At 38.7% G+C, this 19907-nt stretch overlaps 1 long non-coding RNA gene and 1 pseudogene across 1 annotated transcript; one reads left to right on the plus strand and one right to left on the minus strand.

The window, feature by feature from the left end:
• The first annotated feature begins 3791 nt into the window (after window positions 1–3791).
• Window positions 3792–6181, plus strand: LOC118799801. The gene is made up of 2 exons (XR_005006136.1): window positions 3792–3901; window positions 5651–6181. It is a non-coding gene; the product is annotated as an uncharacterized LOC118799801 (long non-coding RNA).
• On the minus strand, window positions 6064–17003 carry LOC118799790 (annotated as a pseudogene).
• Between the last annotated feature and the right edge of the window lie 2904 nt (window positions 17004–19907).

A 19907-nucleotide genomic window follows, 5' to 3' on the forward strand; every position in this document is an offset into this window, starting at 1 on the left:
TATAAGATAGTCCACTTTCATTTGAAAAGAGAATGTCAAAGAAAAAATAAGTAAAAGGACTTCCCAAAATTGGAGTTCAAAAAATGAAAAGACTCCTACGCTATGGGTCTAAAAGCATGTGTAGCTGTCAGTGAGCCCTTAATGAGAAAAGGAGACGGACACATCAAACAAAATTTGAATGGACTGACCACCCCAGAGTCCAGACCTCAACATCACTGAATGTGTTTGATTACTTCAGAAAATGATCAACCAGACTGAACCTTGGAGGTGTGTCTGCAGATTTCTTTGAGAAAGCAAGTCTCCTGAAAAGAATGGAGGCTGGAATAAAGGAAGAGTAAATAGTGAAGAATCTCTTATTATATTTAGTTTTTAAGGCTTCTGTGTGATTAAAAACTGACTGGATATTAATAAATGAAGGGTCTTTTTTGCACAGTACTGCATGCATATACTAACATACTCTTATATTAACCTCATATTAGCCTCTTAAAGGCATTCATGTATTGTAGTAAGTGAGCGCAGTTGTATGTTGTATGGCTTGTAAAGTGTTTTTTGTAGACTTTATGGGTCTATATTTACAAATGGCATAGCTTTAGCTAAACAGTAGTTGTCAGTTATGTCTGGTATTGCAATTTGTAGTTTTACAGTTACACTCTACAGTTAAATCCAGTCCCACCTTGTGCTACCTTCTTGAAATGTCCTACTGTAGCACATATTTATAAGTACTGCTTTACATAAAACTGTAGATATGATATTTTGATAGACTAAATCACCTCATCAGAAAATGCTTCCAGCTTTGAAATGCATATTTTGATAACCCACATGTCTTTATCAAAGGCTAGGTAGTAATATAAAGCTGAGTCTGTACTGAATTAACATTAGTTAGTAGCAATATATGCATAGTAGGGCCGCTTGATGAGTGGGACAAATTGTTAGAACTCCTGTGAATGTTTGCACTGCCTAGAATTTAAAAGTTTGAATGGCTCTGTCCTGATTGTCCTCCAGAAGCATTTCCATCGTGTTGTGGCTGATTCTGCAGCGTTTCTGAAGATTGTAGATCAGTGCATTTGTAAAATGTAGCACTGGCGTCATCATGTTAATGAATGTGTTTGCAGCTTGTCTACAAATTTGCAGCACATTTTTATTATTTTGCAAAGCGCTGGTAAAATGCAAGGCATATGTTGTAATTTTAATGAAAGTATTTTCTGCTTTTTCCAACTTGAGAGTCTTCTCAGCCACTATACTTTTCATCCACTTTATCCAACAAGGGGGCAGAAAAAGGCCACAAAGTAGGAAAGCATCCCTGAAAATGATTGTGCACATGTTCTGAAGTGCACACTTATTGACTGTATAACTAATAACTACAAAGCTGTCATTCAGACCTCAGTCAGTTCACCTCCTCCTTTTGGGCAAAAAAAAAATTGGCAGGATTACGAGAACAGGATTGTAGCATCAGCAGTAATACAAATATGTTATTAAATATTCATACTGATTGAGATAGTATACAGAAGTCTGTCCATTTAGACATATTTTTAAAAAATGTCAAATTGTTTATCTTAGAGCTGTTTAATTCTATGGTGTTTGTAGTTCAAGGTAGTTTAAGGTAGTTTGTAGTTTAAGGGTCTTGTCATCTGTTGTCTGTGGTTGTTTTTCTCTGTGAATAAACATAGCTTTTGCGTTCGTAAAATTGTTTCTGCTTGTCGGATTGTGACATAGTGATTAACCCAGTGTTTATGTTTTCTAAAAAAGAGAAATACAATCAGGTTCTGACTAAAAAGCCTTCTCTGATCTCACTCTTGCTTCTGTGTAGGTGGCATATCGTCACAGAGTCAAAATCAGAGTTGTCATTGCATTGTTTAATGAAGAGATCATTAAAGACATCAAAGGTCAGTCATTGTATGCTAACTTGTTGGTAAGCGTTCTCCTCTTTGTTCATTACCCTTTAGAAAGTATTACCAAGACTGTTGCTATGTGTACTTCCAGAGGAAAAACAAATAATAAAAACAATGAAATTGATGTACCTACAGCCTCTTTTAGACTCGTTCAGTCTTGTTTATTCCTCCACTTTCAATTGCATTTTGTCCACTAGATCCTGCAGTCTGGCTAAATGTTTCTTGTCCTTTTTGGCCTATGGAAATGATAATGACCAAACAGAATTTTGGATTCACTAAGATCTTACCAGTATAATCACACATCAGTTCATCACCTGATAGGTGAGCTCCTTCACTCTCCTCACAAACTTATGGACTTCTTAAATAGCATTGAACTCCTTAAACAGACCCTGCAGTCTTAAAGCTCACTTAAAGGCACTCTTAAAGCTCACAGCTTTAATGGATTCCTCAAATGCTTGTAGACACTGGGCAAGCATTTTCCAGAGGAAAAGTAATTTAAGTAAATCTTAAGTAATTTACCTACTTGGCTTCCACACTCTTCTTAGTACACTAGATGGTATCAGTCTCGTATTTGTTATTGACTGCAGCCTTTCCTTGGCCTCCTTGAACACACATCACCTATGCATTATATTTTCAGCGTTTTCCTGTATCTGGCCAGGTGAATGATGGATCCCTCCTTCTGTAATAGTGACAAATACCAACCCAGGTAGATTGGTAATAACAAGTGCAGTATTGCTTAGTGCTAGCAAGGATTCATTAAGCCTGCCTATTGTAGGCTTTTGCTTTCATCTGATGGTTATATAGTGGTCAGTTGACGGAGCCATGTCTCAGCCAAGCCTTACCTTCAGCCTCAATCTCACATTCCTGCATCACATATTTTAGATCTCTTAAAAATCAAAAATATGTCATTCAATATGTTATTTCATATTTTACTGTCTTCACTTTTAGTCTAAAATTAGTGAAGTGGTCAGCTCAAAATAAGGAAAGCCATTTTTATAAGTAGGTCTGTCTAAACTTTTGATTAGTAGTGTGCATATTTGTGCCTCTTTAGGACACACTGTAATCACAAGTACACTTCCATTTAAATACTGTAATCAGTTATCATATAACACTTGTTCTTTTGGGAACAACAGTACTTTATAATGTGGTAAAAAACAATTTGATACAGAGATTTGGGTATCATTTTTTTAAATTGAGACATTCTGGATACTAATTTTTAGTTCAATATAAGATCTGTACGGTAATAATCTTTAGAGTATTAACATCATATAAGAATCATTTGATACATTTCACTGCTGTGAAATTAGTAGAACTTATTATATCATTGATATCAGTGCTTCCAAACTTTTGAGTGATAGTGTGGCTAAAGAATATGTGATGATTTGCTGTAAGAAAGTCAGGTCTTAAGGTTAACTCCACTATTTTATGGCTTTTGGCACTAATAAGAAAACTTGATCAGATGTGAAGAAGCACTCCAAGGTCACTGGTGTTCTGTTGCAGGGTCACTGCGAGCTTTGCATATTATAAATAGATAAATTGCCTTAGTTTTTCCAGACAGACTGAATGCACTAAACTGCATGTATTTTAAGACTATGATGACCATAAAAAAGCAATTACATGACAACAAAAAGACATACATTTTTTGAACGGTTGTTTTTTTTGGCTCTAGTTTTTGCCAGCAGGGGATCAAATTAGCCTAGCAAAATTACTGAGTCAGATTTATTGCGCATGCCAGGCTGTAACATTTACAACCAAATTGAAAATAGGATGCTTTTTGGCAGATACTCTTGCATGTGGTAAACTGAGAATATGATACTCAGTATCACAAATTTTATGGTCTTATTAGGAATAAACACAAATATAGCAACGAGCACAGCAGTGCTCTCAGGAGTCTGCTGTGGGCTTAGATTGTACACACTATTATTTAGTCTACTCCTGAAGGCTGTACAAAGGAGTTTATTCTTATGCTTTAAGAGTTTCCCGGTTCCTGAGAGGTGCAGTCTTTCTCGGAAGTAAGAGTTTCTCTTCATTTTTACAGCACTTTTACGAAGATGTTTACTTTTTGTAATTGTAATTTTGGTGTTAGAAGATTTACCTGAAAATGTTGTGAAAAATAGCCAAATAAACAGGAGCTGTCTAGTGATGTGTGCATACTATTCTCTCCTTAAGTAATAGACTTGTGATAGACTTGACACACGTAATGGAATTTTATCTTAACTGTGCTTCAGCATGAACAGCATGTAGCTACATACAATGCAGGGTACTGTTTACCTACCATGCAGGTTTCAGAGGGGTATTGGAAAGATGGTAAAAGCTTTGGTATGTAGTTGTTTTACTGTTTGAGACATTTTCTCATTAATGAGACACTTCTCATTAAGATACAATGTACAGTCCATACTTTGATAAACAACTGTATGCTTATAGATGCTTATAGTATTTTAATCGAGGAAGAAATATTTTAGCTCGGAGTACTGGGTGACAGCTTGCTTTAACATGATGGCCGAAATTAATTTTGCACAAAGCTGTTTTTTTACAGTTGTTGGAGGAAATTTGTGTTTGTGTTTGTGTTAAACTAATCTTTAATTAATTCTGAGACCAAAATATGTACAGAATCTCTGTGTTTGTGTCTGTCAGGAAAATGAAAAAAATGTGAGCAAATCATTTGAGTTTGAGTGTGATTTGATGTTACACATAGAAATACAATACTTATATATGTCTATACACTGCAGTTGGTCTTGTGAACATGCACATACAAAATGATTATTCTCAGAATATTGTTTAACAGGAATATTTTTGGTTTGGAGTTCTGGGAGGCAGCTTGCTGTATCATGCTGGCCAAAACCCTGGCTTTTCCCTAAAATTTATTAGTTCTTTTTTTACCCAGTTTTCCCCTACAAAAGCAAGATTTTTCTGTTGACATATTTATGTCTTCAGCACTGAAATAACTCTGAGATGACTCACTGGGTTATAAAGAATGATGATAAATGACAGTAAGCTATCAGCAGCTATGAGCTTGATAGCTTCTTTGGTGTTACAAAGATATGCATTTTATTTTTTGGTTAAAACCAATTTATGAGTATATGAGTATACACCATGTGTGCAGAAGTATCCAGATGGCCCTTTTAATGATTGTATTCATTCCTTCATTAATTTAAGACACACCCATTGCTGACACAATTGATAAAATATGCACATTGCCATGCGGCCTCCATAGAAAAGCATTAACAATACAATGGGACACTGTGGAGCAGCCGCACACAAACCTAAGATCAACACAGATGTTGACGGGTCGGTCGGAGGGAGTGAAGCTCCCTGCCTTTGACCTGTGCATCAGTGTAGTCTGATATTTTAGGACGAGTTTGGGCTGTTCGTAATCCAGAAATCATCAGTCAACATCAGTACCTGACCTCACTAATGCTGTTGTGGCTGAGTGGAATCAAATCCTCACAGCAATGTTCCAACATTTAGTGTAAAGCCTTCACAGAAAAGTAGAGGCTGTTTCTGAAGCAAAGGGGGGACAAACTTCCTATTAATACCCCCTGATGTTAAGTGTGCAGGTGTCTGGATACTTCTGCACATATAATGAACATGGATTGGATGTTTAATTTTAAGAATTGCACATTTTGTTTGAATGTGTAAATATTCAGAATCCAGACTGATGTAGGTTTATCCTACAGAGCTATTTATTTTAGATTTCATTCTAGACAAGATTACATTTTTATTTTATTACTTATTTATTTGGTTTGCTTATTGTTTTTCAGCAGATAAACATTTCTTAGAAGACCACGTGTTGCTGATCTGGGATGCTGCCTGCACCTGAACTTCTTCCATTTTTTTTTACTGGGCCTGTGATGGCGAACTGAAGTTTACTTTTCAGGCTCTGCAGGTGAGCACTGCTTCGTTGCTGCATTAGTAGACCTTTTGTAGAAGTTTTGTTCTCCTTTTAGCATTCGTTATTTCTTTACACATACTATTCACCATTTGCAAAGAAATATGAATTTAACATTGATAGGTTCTGGGATTCAAAAAAATGCAAACAGTTAATAGCAATTTTAGCATTTTTATGAGGAAGGCAGTGATATTAAAAGAATAGTAAAATATTTGTCATTTTGTCCAGCATTTAGATCAGTTTGATTCTGTTAGAAGAGCAGATTAAAAAAACACTGGAACATTGTTGAATATCATACAGTAGGACTTTATTGGGTCCATAATTTATTCAAGGACAAATAACAAGAAATACATATTTTATGATTGCTTGTTGGTGCCCCACTTGGTCATCATTCTTTATTCAGCTTCTTTGGCCTAAAAAAAATAAATGGATTATTAGTAAACATTACTATACACAAAGTGCAGTAGTCAATTTTTTTTAATGTTAATGATGCCTCTGACTTTACAAGTACAAATCGCCATGCTATCTTTATTTAAAAATTGCAAACTATTATATTTGACAGTCCAGTACCCTGTTGCAAGAAATTAAGAAATCTACTAATGTTCTACATTAACATTAAAATTTCTCAGCTGAAGTACATTTCTCTTTGAATGACTTGAATTTACCTTTCCCGCATCTCTGCTCTTGGCTCTCAGCTTGTTGACCTGGGACTCAGCGATGTCAGCACGCTCCTGAGATTCTTCCAGCTCATGCTGCACCTTCCTGAACCTGGACAGGTGAGTGTTTGCCTGCTCCTCCTGTGAGAGTGAAGTCAAGTCACGTGGTTTAATGTTGTTTTTATGAGTGAAACATGTTCATCTGCATGGTCTTGTCATTCATTGTATTGCACTGCATGTACAATGCAAGACATGTAATGGCACACTTACAGCTTCCTCAGCCTGTCTCTTGTAGGCCTTTACTTTGAGCTGCAGCTTGTCCACCAGATCCTGCAGTCTAGTAACATTCTTCTTGTCTTCCTCAGTCTGCAAAGATTCTCCTTGTTTTAGGGTTTGCTTGGTCTAGTAGATATTCTTATTATAGTCTGTATGATACTCAGTTAATGCTTTACCTGGTAGGTGAGTTCTTTTACTCTCCTCTCGTATTTGCGGACTCCTTTAACAGCATCAGCGCTGCGTCTCTGTTCAGCTTCGACCTCAGCCTCCAGCTCACGGACCTAGAATACAATGATTTATGTGTTAAATTTGAACTATTGACTGAAAAAGCCCTCTATAAAAATAATTCATTTTTTTCCACTGTATAAAGAGTGTAGTATACCCTAGACTCCAGTTTCTGGAGCTGTTTCTTTCCCACCCTTCATGGCAAGGTTCTCAGCCTCATCCAGACGATGCTGCAGATCTTTGACTGTAACCTCAAGGTTCTTCTTCATCCTCTCCAGGTGAGCACTGGTGTCCTGTTCTTTCTTCAGCTCCTCTGCCATCATGGCAGCCTAGAGAATGAGCCATGTAATTGGTCCAGTAATTTAATTGTAAGTCACATGGGTGCAAAATCTATGCAGTTAAACACTCACATCAGTGACAGCCTTCTTGGCCTTCTCTTCAGCATTTCTCGCCTCCTGGACTGTATCATCCACCTCACTTTGGATCTGCACCAGATCAGCCTCAAGCTTCTTCTTGGTGTTGATTAGACTAGTATTCTGTGGAAAGGAAAAACAAAAAGCCATTAAGTTGATTTACTGTGCAGTATAAAATGAACAACAGATTTACAAACTGGTAGAATTTACCTGAGAGTGCAGTAGTGCCACACGCTCACTGGCATCAACCAGCTCCTGTTCAGCCACTTTGCGGCCTCTCTCTGTCTGCTCCAATGCAGCTCTCAGCTCCTCAATCTCTGACAGCATCAGGTTATTCCTGCGCTCCACCATGGCAACCTGCTCCTTCATGTCTTCCTGTCCTCTGACAGCCTCATCAAGGTGAAGTTGAGCATCCTGAAGTAAAATTTGTGTTGTAACTAAATGTCTCAACTTAAATATGTTTAAAAATAGCAGCAGAAAAAAATCTGAAGGTGTACCTTGAGTTGTCCTTGGACATTCCTGAGCTGTTTCTGGGCCTCAGCAGCCTGACGGTTTGCATGACTCAGCTGAATCTCCATCTCATTGAGATCTCCCTCCATTTTCTTCTTGACTCTCAGAGCATCATTCCTGCTCCTGACCTCAGAGTCCAGAGTGCTCTGCATGGACTCGATCACCCTCTGACTGTTCCTCTTGATCTGCTCCATCTCTTCATCCTTCTCAGCAAGCTTCCTGTCAATCTCACTCTTTACTTGGTTGAGCTCAAGCTGGACGCGAAGAATCTTGGACTCTTCATGTTCAAGTGTGCCCTGAAGAATTATGTTAATTGTTTAACATTTTAGTGAAAACCAAATTCTACATTTAAACTTTGTGAATTTATGTACAATGTTACCTCGGCTTCTTCAAGAGCCGTCTGGATTTCTGATTTCTCAGTCTCCACTGTTTTCTTTGCCTTCTCCAGCTCATGGATGGTCTTTCCAGTCTCACCGATCTGTTCAGTCAGGTCAGAGATCTCCTCTGCAGGAATATGAAGAATAATTGCTTTTTATTTTAAATTCTGTCTTTTCCTAGATATTTCTACTAATGTGTATATGTGCATGTTAATTTCTAAGTCACATACGCTGCAGATTCTTGTTCTCTCTCTTCAGGGTCTCCAGCTGGTCAAGAGCCTCCTCATATGAGTTCTTCATCTTAAAGAGCTCAGTGCTGAGAGAGCGAGCCTCTTTCTGAGCTCCCTCCAGCTCTGCCTGACCTTCTTCATACTTCTGCTTCCATTCTGCCAAGACCTGAAAATGTTGAGTTAAAATTAAAAGCCCTTGGTAACTCATTAGATCAGTATGGCTGCATGGTTAAGCTTCAGCCAACAAATCATTTACCTTATCAAAGTTCCTTTGCTTCTTGTCAAGATTGGCAGCCAGTGCATTGGCTCTCTCGACATCAATCATGAGGTCCTCCACTTCACCCTGCAGTCTCTGTTTGGTCTTCTCCAGAGAGGCACACTTGGAATTCACAGCTTCAATTGATTCCTCAGCATCTTGTAGACGCTGGGCAAGCTTTTTCCTGAGAAGGTCAAATGATGTAATGTTAGGTCTTAATTTATGAAACTTGTCTAATATGCTTACTAATTTGTGTTACTATTCAGCTTTTACTAACTTGGCCTCTTCAAGCTCCTCAGTACGCTGGATGGCATCTGTCTCGTATTTGGTTCTCCACTGAGCCACCTCACTGTTGGCCTTGGACATTCCACGTTGCAGCTCAGCCTTGGCCTCCTGCTCTTCCTCAAACTGCTCTCTGAGCAAGTCACAGTCATGACGGGCTGACTGGACAGCGTGAGCCAGGGCGTTCTTTGCCTAAAATGAATCACCCATTTGTTGAAACTTTCCATGTTAATGGATAGATGCTTGAGTATACAAATACATATATAACGATTGTATCAAATACTGCATTTTAATAGTACCTTGACTTCTTCCTCAATTTGTCTCTTGAGTTCTTCAATCTGCTGTGTGTAAGCTTGTTTTCCTCTGGTCAGCTGAGAAACAAGTGCCTCCTTCTCCTCCAGCTGGCGGCCAAATTCACCTTGGAAAAGTTTAGGGCAAATTAATGTACAAACGTGAAGCAAATTTTCTGTTTTAGTTGCTGTGTTGTTTTGCATTTAGTTACCATTCTCAGTCTGGAGTCGTGCTCTTTGTGAACTGATGTCATTCAGTTGACGGACATGTTCATCATTTTTAGCTTTGAGTTCGCTCAGCTGGTCCTCAAGAGTACGGCACATCTTCTCTAGATTTGCCTGGAAATGTATACATGATAATGAAATATATTGAGATGAAGATAAAAACAGGTGTCCTGCCTTGGCGAACAGACCAGAAACTAAAGGTTTTATTGTTTCTCCTATCTTAAGTGATATACAGTGTTTAATATTGTCGTGACCTTTTGCCCAACTTGACTTTATATGCTTACAACAAAACAATAGCTAATAACTCCATGCCCTGAATTATTACAAAATACAATTATGCAGTCATTTCAAATTGTATTTTTTCTCTTAATGTCAAATGAACACACCTTTGCTTTGGCCACAGCCTCCATGTTACTGGACAGGTCGTCTATTTCCATCTTGAATTCACTCTTCTCCTTCTCCAGCTTCTGTTTGACCCTCTGAAGGTTGTCAATCTGCTCTCCAAGCTCAGCAACACTGTCAGCTTGTTTCTTGCGGAGGGCAGCAGCTGTGGCTTCATGCTGCAGAGTGGACTCTTCCAGATCACGCCGCAGCTTCTGGAACTCAGCTTCACGCTTCTTGTTCATCTCAATCTGAGCAGCTGTGGCTCCACCAGCCTCCTCGAGCCTCTCACTGATTTCTTCAAGCTCCCTGGACAGATCAGCTCTCTGCTTCTCAACTTTAGCACGAGCTGCACGCTCAGCCTCAATTTCCTCCTCCAGCTCCTCAATACGAGCCTGAAAGAAACAGATTCAGTTCTTTCACATTTCTACTTCACCAAATCTGATTAGATACAATATTTTTAGCAGAAATTAATAACCTGGAGCTCCTTAATCTTCTTCTGAAGCTGAGCACCCAAAGACTGTTCATCTTCAATCTTGCTCAGAAGTTGGCTGATTTCAAAGTCCTTCCTGTTAGGAAAATGATGCAAGAACTAGAATTAGACATGTTTTGTTTTGTTTTTTTTTTGACTGGATTTTAATGTGACCGCATAATTCTTTTGTCATCTATACTGTGTTGAGGTATATACTTCTTGGTCTTTTCCTCAGATTGCTGCTTGTCATTTTCCAGGTCCATTATGGACTCCTGTGCCAGTTTCAAGTCACCCTCAAGCTTCCTCTTGGCTCTCTCAAGGTCCATACGAAGTTTCTTCTCTTGCTCCAGTGAACCCTCAAGCTGTATTTAATGGAAAGCAGTGGTTTTCACAATGACTCAGAGAAGCTCAACTGTTGAATTTTGCTGTTATAAAAGACCATTTTGTAAAATCTTACATCATCCACTTGTTGTTCAAGCTTTGTCTTGGATTTGGTCAGAGTGTTGACTTTGTCTTCCTCTGCCTGGAGATCATCAAGAGTTTGCTGGTGTGCCTCTTGGAGGGCTTTCTTCTCCTTGGTGAGCTTGGCAAGGCTCTCATCCTGAGAGGCCATCTCCTCAGTCAGGTTCTTGACCTGTATGAAAACATTTTGAAATACTAGGTTATCACTATTTCATGAAGATTGCAAGAGGGCTTTCTCACATTATATATACCTTGCACATCTATAAAAAATCTATTCAGCTTTCACAGACTTTAACTGCATTGATGTGTATAAACTATTAACCTTGTTCTCAGTGGCATGTTTCTCCTTCTCCACTTTAGCCAGTGTGAGTTCCAGATCATCAATGTCCTTCTTCAGCTCAGAGCACTCATCCTCCAGTTTCCTCTTCTTGGCCGTCAGCTCAGCATTGATTTCCTCCTCATCCTCCAGTCTCTCGGTTGTCTCTTTGAGTTTGGCCTCAAGCTGGATCTTGCTCTTGATGAGCCCCTCACACCTTTCCTCAGCATCAGCCAGATTCTCAGTTTCCTGATAATTTCAGAAATTTTTGTTAAAATTAAACATTATCCAGACTCCTGTAAAATTTGGCAAAATTTGATCCTTAAATACTCACAGCTGTTACTGCCAGTTGCAGGTCATTTTTCTCCTGAAGAAGTGACACCATCTTCTCCTCAAGCTCTTTCTTCTTGGCCAGTGCCTTTGCCAGATCTTCCTTCATTTTCTCATAGTTCTCTTTCATGGCAGCCATTTCTTTCTCTGTCTCTGCGCTCTTCAGAAGAGGCTTGATCTTGAAGTACAACTTCATCCATGGCCAGTGTTTCACATTCATGAATGAGCGGATGTTGTATTGAATGGAGTAGATGGACTCTCTGCAATATAGAATAACCTAGTTCAGTATGTACCGCTTTTAGTCTCGGGTATGTTCAGTATTTTTTATATTTTAATGAGAACACATTTTTGTGATGTCAGTGCTTTGTTCGTCTAAACAAATGTACCTCCTCTCCATCATTTTGACAAACTCCCTCCTCATAAGGTAGCCACGGCACAGAGCTTGAGTCATGGTCACCAGAGATGCCAATTTCTCATCTCGCATCTCCTCAAGTGTACCCAGGAGACCAGCTTTGAAAAACACCTATCAAAAGATAATGTAAAATGATTGTCTCACTTTTTTCTGTGCACCTCCCAGTCCTGTTTTTAAAAGTCCCTGTAATCTGCTGGTATTTAGTCCATACCGAATTTTGAATAAACAAAGAAAAATATTCTTTTGTGTGAAGATCACATACATGCCTAGTATAATGGTACTATGTCCCCCATGCATATTTCATGGTGGGCTATGGCTTAGTGCTCAGGAAAAAATAACCAGAATAAAAAAATTTGATTTCATCAGTTAACTAAAATACTTCAGACTTTAGGCATACAATCAAATAGATGACCAGTGCAATGTGAACCACCCTGGTCCAAGGATGGCTGGTCCCTGAATACCTGCTCATATTAACATAAAATAATGCATTATACTTGCAATATACAAGAAATGAATTATTTTAATTTCAGAACTGCATAGTCTAATTATAATAATGTATTAATAATAATTCAGCTAGACAACATTATTCACCTTGGTGTGTCCAAACTTGTACTGGGTGTGGTCCACATCAATGGAGCCCAAGAGTTTCTCTGAGGCTTTTTTATTGTCAATGAACTGTCCCTCTGGGATGACACTGGCATTCAAGACTTTGTATCTGTTTAAAATATTATTATTCCATGAAAGTGTCAGTTTAGCATTCATTTATTAATTTTAAACTGTGTGAAACATTAGAAGTAAGAAAATAACCTTTGCTTGAAGTCACCATAGAGGATTCTGCTGGGAAATCCCTTTCTGCAGATTCTGATACCCTCCAGCACACCATTACACCTCAGCTGGTGGATAACCAAGAAGTTCTCCATCAGACCTAGAGGGGTAGGAGTAATGATACCATGTATATTTTTAAAGTTTGAATCTTCTTTTACAACATGCACATTATGAATCACATTATGAAGAGCACCTACCTGGAGTCTTGGACTCATTAGGAATCAAGCAACGCACAAAGTGAGGGTGAGTGCTCCTCAGGTTGGTCATCAGCTTGCCCAGGTTTTCCTGTGGGTTTTTTGTTATTGTCAATATTAAGACAGTTTGAATTGGCTAAATTTTACACAACTCGTCATTTCTTCTGTTGGCATAAACAGACTCTTCTTGTGTGTGTTTCATACTTAAGTTCTTACCCTAAACAGTGCAGACACTGTCTGGAAGGAACCACCCTTCTTCTTGCCACCCTTCTTACCACCACCACCTTTACCACCAGCATCTATCGATAATCAAAATCATTCATCATTGTGATGTTACAATAAACACTGTAGTCTTATGGTGATTAGCATTACGTATTTCTCAAATATGTAATTTATCTTTAGGTACAAATAAATTTTCTCCTTACCATCAGCAGATGCGTGACCTGCATACAGGAAGGCCAGAAGTTTGTTTGCTGACTTCTGGTACAGCTGCACAACAGATTCATTCAGGGGGTCCTTGTTCTTGTCCAACCAGCCAGAAATGTTGTAGTCCACAGTGCCGGCATAGTGCACCAGAGAGAAGTGGGCTTCTGCTTTGCCCTTGGCAGGCTTTGGCTTCTGGAAGGCGTTACATTTGCCAAGATGCTGGTCATGCAGCTTGTTCTTGAAGGATGTGTCTGTTGCCTTGGGGAACATGCACTCCTCTTCAAGGATGGAGAAGATGCCCATTGGCTAATGGTGACAGATTTATTTAATGAGTGATGTTGAGAGCAACATTGGATTTTTAGTGGTAAATGTATTAATGTTTTATCAAACATTGTTTACTTGATGAAGCTTACCTTCTCAATAAGCTCAATACAGGCAGCCAGGTCCATACCAAAGTCAATGAACTCCCAATCAATTCCTTCTTTCTTGTACTCCTCTTGTTCCAGCACAAACATGTGGTGGTTGAAGAACTGTTGCAGTTTCTCATTTGTGAAGTTGATGCACAGCTGCTCCAAGCTGTTGAACTGTTACAGTACATTGATGTTATAGATATTTGCAAAACCTATGAAATCTTCCTAGGTATTACTGCTAATGGAATAGACTTTGAACATGAATATTGGCAAATATTTACATCAAAGATCTCAAATCCAGCGATGTCCAGCACACCAATGAAGAACTGCCTCTGCTGTTTCGTGTCCAACATCTCATTGATACGAACGACCATCCACAAGAACATTTTCTCATAGACGGACTTGCAAAGAGCCATTGTTGCGTTGTTGACCTGTAGAGTTCAATAGTATGCTTTGTTACTTGAAAACCTAAAACCTTCGTTCTTGTTTTGGTCAAATAATAGCACATTACCTGAGGTACAGTCTGGCCTTTGGTCACAAACTCGTTTCCGACCTTCACTCTGGGGTAGCACAAAGCTTTCAGCATGTCAGCTGAGTTCAGGCCCAGAAGGTAGGCGATTTTATCAGCCACTGAATGGAAAAGTGATAATGTTGTTCATAAAAAATGGCAACTTTGTGCTTCTAATGAAATAAATATGGTGATAAATTGTTATTTTTACCCTCAGTGCCGTCAGGCTCAGCCTGCTCCTCTCTCTGCTTCTGCTTGAACTTCATGTTGCCGTGATGCATCACAGCGCCAGTCAGTTTGTAGATGTTGATTTTCTCATCAGCGGTGAAGCCCAGAATGTCAATAGCAGTCTGTGTTTGGTGAAACAGAGTGGATGGACCATTGAGAATTAAACATTTTTAAAAAAAATACCCACTGAAGTTCAGTGAAGTTGTACTTACATCTGTGGCAATGAATTCTTCCACATCGTTGATGCTCTTAACTGTGATTTCACCCTGGCTGATCATAGGGTAGTCATAGGGGTTGGTGGTGATCAGCAGTGCCTCTGTGTGAAAGGAAAAATAAAGTCTTTAGACCAGATCAGTTCTACAGCTAAACTAAAAAGAAATGGCAGCAATAAGACTTTCAGATTCCGTACCAAGCAGCTCTGGCTTGTGTCCAGTCATGAGCTGGTAGAAAATGTGGTAGCTCCTCTCAGCAGACAGCTGGAAAGTGACTCTTGACTTTTCCAGTAGATCTGTTGATACATTTATAATACTATTGATTCTCATATTTATTAAAATGTATTTTATATTCACTGGATTTTTCAGTGGATGTTTTGCAAGACAAGAACATATGTAGCCAGTTTACAACCCTTTGCACATAAAGCAAGAAGACTTGGGAAGATTGGAGAGGTCACGTTATCTGTAATAAGTCATGTTTATCTGCAATATTTATATGACTTGATTGAGAGGTGAAACCATGTCTTTACATAATTGCATAACAGAAAACATCCATAGTGAAACTTACAGGTTTCAATATCAGCTGAGGCCAGCTTGCCAGTTTGTCCAAAATGGATCCTGATGAATTTACCCTGGGAATTTAAAAGATGTTTTCCTTAATTTACTCTATACATTTTATTATATTCTGTGAAGAGTTTGAACACTGTTTGTACTTACAAAACGAGAGGAGTTGTCATTCCTGATAGTCTTGGCATTACCATAAGCTTCCAGCAGGGGGTTGGCTGCAACAATTTGGTCCTCCAGTGAACCCTAGAGATGGGAATAGATATTGTAGTGAGGAGTTCATGCACAAATGCTTTCAGAATCATGAAATAGTGACTTATTTACCTGCATTTTGCCTGGAACGGGCTCTGTCTTCTTCTGTCCGGTCATACCAACTGTTGCAAAGTACTGGATGACACGTTTGGTGTTCACAGTCTTTCCTGCACCAGATTCTCCACTGGGGAGAGATATCCAAAAAACTACTTTTAGATCATAAGCCATCACTTCAGAAAGGAACACTTGTGTTTATCAGCTAAAGGACCATACATACAGTTAGGTGATTGCTGATAGATTGAAAGTGAAGAAAGTTACTGTTAAAGAACCTTCATAGTGATGTAAGCCTGCACTTACGTAATCAGGACGGACTGGTTTTCACGATCTAAAGAGAAACATAAGGCACGTTATTCAAGTACCCAATTCACACAGGAACAAATTTGTGCACTCTCTGTGAAACTCAGACTGGGAATCAATAAGTAAATCCTGTTTTCTAATAATGTGTCAAACCAATATCATACCAGTCAGCATGAACTGATAGGCGTTATCAGAGATGGAGAAGATGTGGGGTGGGGCTTCAATTCTCTTTTTGCCTCTGTATCCAGCCACAACAACTGCATCATACACTGGGAGCCACTTGTAGGGGTTCACAGTGACGCAGAACAACCCAGAGTAGGTCTGAAGATGTGAATAGAAAAATGTCCAGAAGGTCATCATCTCAGAACTTCTCATTTATAAATTGTCTTATTCTGTCATTCTTTGTTAAACTTACGTAGATCATCCATGCTGCGTAACGCTCTTTGAGGTTATACAGCACACAAGGCTCGTTGAGGTGGGTCATCATGGCCATGTCCTCAATTTTGTCGAATTTGGGAGGATTCATTGGAAACACTTCATCCTCCTTTACTGTGAGGGTCTGTGAAATAAAAATAGGTTGTAGTATGGGACAGTGTATTTCATTTTTGCTTTAAAAAGAATGTAGGTCTATGTGCCTTTTATGATATTCAGCACTGTGCATACATACACACACATTTCTGAAGTGAATAACTATTAAAATCATACTGATAATATGATCTTGTTTCATTTCAAAATATTATTAATTGTAAAACAGAGACAATAAATATACATTTTATATGTGCATTTGAACATTAACATGAGAGTTACAAAGTTAAAGATACAGTTAAATATATGTTGAAGTATATCTTAATATATCTGATTTCCTCAGCAGTTACATTCACAAGCATCAGTACTTTGACAGCTGTAATCTTATCATTATAGTTATTTTCACTTACTTTGTGGCACAGAGTTTCGACAGTGGCTTTGCCACCCTCTTTACTCTTTAGTGTACCCTTGAGGTACATCTCAGCGGGCTCACATACAAACACTGCTGTTTTAGCATCAAAGGGTCTGTTCTGAGCCTCAATCCTCTCCTTTTCTGACTTGCGGAGGTAGACGGCCGCCGGCCCAAAACACTCCATTTCTCCATCCCCCATGATGGCACGTTACTGTAGAGTCAAATCATAAATACATACTTTACTGCATTTATACCTGCACCTTACATTTCTTTACTCCATGTAGGTCTTGTTTGGATGGCACACTCTATTTCAGCACTTTAAAAGAACACACTGTCATGTTTTGTGCTCTGTTTTCATAATTTTACATACTTTCTCTTACACAGATGAACACATACATTCAAATAAGTCTTAATAAGATTAGGAATAATAAGATTTATAAGATAAATAAGATTTAACTTTTCAATACCTTTTTTGATGCCAATTGGAGAGAAATACAGATCGTGGACACTGGAAAACAGTGAAATACAATTCAAACATTATGTACATCCAACATTTTAGAAAGACCTGAAAGAGATTTTGAGCAAAGCTGGAACTAGACACCATAACTCGCTCACCTGTGCTGGCTGCTTGGTGTAGCCTCAGTGCTTGGAGGAGCCTCTTATATAGCACTGTTAATGTTCACTCAGCAGAAATGTCTAACTACATATGGTCACTCAGTAGACTAGCTATATGTGGTAGTATTTGATGCAATGTATTTCTGCTCTAAGTAGCAATACAAAGACTTTCCTTCATGTTATAATGTTATTGAAAATGCTCTTGAAACTTCCACAGCAGGAACAGTTGAAGATTCAAACCTTTTTAGGTGTATGATCTAAAGGGATTTTGATAAGATGATTTAATTTTTGGAAGTCATATAATATTGCTGAGTATACATTTATGATTATATATGGTTAGGGAACCAACTTAACAATCTTGTTTGATGGGTTTCTCTTTCCAAATATATGTAGGAAGTGCACATAGTTTTATTAATAACTGTATCATATGTCAGTATGTTTAGTTGACTATGAAGTTATCCATAACTTTTGTGTTTAATTGATTTTAAAGGTTTTTATATGGCATAGTGTTCTTGCTTTGGCACTGCAGAGGCACCAACTTCAGATTTGGAGAAGCACTTTGATACCACTGGTGTTCTGTTTCATGATCACTGCACACTTAGCATTTTCTAAATATATGAACTGCTCTAGCCATTCCACATATAAAGATTAATACACTGATAAACAAATTTCACTGTATCTTTTGTAAAGATATCACTGTATCTTTACCACTTTTGAACAAAATACATAAAGATTCAAGATGTGCTTCATGATACTGTTTTGTTCACAAGCAAATCATAAGAAAATAAATCATAACCACCCAACTTGTCGCAACGTATCTTCCATATGAATAGGTGTTATGAGTATTTTAAAGAGCTTTTTAGTCAATAGTTTCTGAAAATGTAGATACATGTGTAACATATCATGTTAGAGTCTGTTATAAGCTGGACCTTAGAAACAGGAAATGGGAAACATAGCATGGTTTATGGATACAAACATTTCTCATAGTGTGTCTGTCTCTGCTAAGTATCAAATTGAAAAGACTCAAAATATAGGCTAAGATTATTTTCCAAAGGCACACCTCCACGTTCCCTTCCAAATGAAATATGATATGCCCTGGCTGATGGCTCCTTTTTTCAAGTCAGTGAAAGTGTAGAAGCTGTTGCATATGATTCATTGGATTCACATATATATTACAAGTACACTGTTCCTATTAGGCATAAACACAAATATAGCAGCCAGTCTTGTACGTGGGCAACTTACAGCCAGAAGAATTTTAGTGCACTCCTCTTTGCAGTATAAAAGAACTTAATCATACTACTTAAGAGTTTCCCAGAAGCAGGCATTCTCAGAAGTAAGTGTCTGATCATTTCAATACCATATAAATATCCGTCCATATTTGTTGTTATTTATTCTAATGCTACATTTTTCATTAGGTGATTTTACTGAAAGTGCTCTTATTTAGGCAGGAGTTTTCACCGTTCATTATTTTTGTCAAGGGATAATTTCTGTGGATAATTATCAGTACATTTATGTGGATATTTAGCTTCAGATTTTGCAAAAATATTGCTCTAAATGCAAGTATTTTGTACTGTCTGTTAAACAAAATGTATCACTCATAGTTAGGGCTGGGCGATAAAACGATAACGATAAGTATCGCAATATAACCTCGATAGAGCGATAAGACAGGTTCGATAAATGTTCGATATAATACACCATTCTCACACTTCCACGTTCAGCGAAAGCCCTGCTGGCGCTTTCTACTGCAAGGAAAGCGACACTACTCTGCTGTTGCCAGGAGAGGGCACACTTCCGAGTTTTTCTACATGATTAGAGAGGGAGGGGGCCACGAGTAAGATGAGTAACGGCTGAAACGCGGACTTATACATCCCCTGTTTGAGTGGAGCGACCGGCGATCTGTTCTCCTGTGACCGAGTGTGAGTGACGAGGTCAGTGGTGTAACTGTACTGTCCTACAGCGAACTCACCTCTTTCCGTGCCTCCTAACAACTTTAGCGGTGTTAAATCACGTCTGCAGCGCCGTGTTACAGCGCCAAACCGTCATATTTTAGTATTAGTGCATTCTCGAGCAACGAAAGTGAAAGAAAGAAGTGGTTCATGTTCGAAAGTAAACTGAGGAAGCTGTGAGGCAGTGGAGAGCGGGAGAGCGCTGTCTCTCCAGGCTAGCTGTTTTTAGCTGCTGGCTAACTTGAAGCAGCGCTCCGGCAAAACACGGTGAATTGATGATACGGTAGATCAAACAAGACACAAAATCACCGCTTTCAGTTTAAACATGCCTAAAAGGAGGACTCTGTGACTGGTGTGAGAGATTCACACTGCAGATAATGCTTTTACACAGCGAGCGTCAGATACACTGTGGTTCACCCCTTAAACTACCACGATAGTATAGAGAAACCCAGCCGTCTAGCTGGTGTCTGAATACTGTGATCTGCTCTGACATGGATGTAGTAGGAGTGACCGCAGTGACCTACCGAACCGAGTTGACGTTG

The sequence above is a fragment of the Colossoma macropomum genome, unplaced genomic scaffold (assembly GCF_904425465.1).
Source record: "Colossoma macropomum unplaced genomic scaffold, Colossoma_macropomum, whole genome shotgun sequence".
NCBI lineage: Eukaryota > Metazoa > Chordata > Actinopteri > Characiformes > Serrasalmidae > Colossoma > Colossoma macropomum.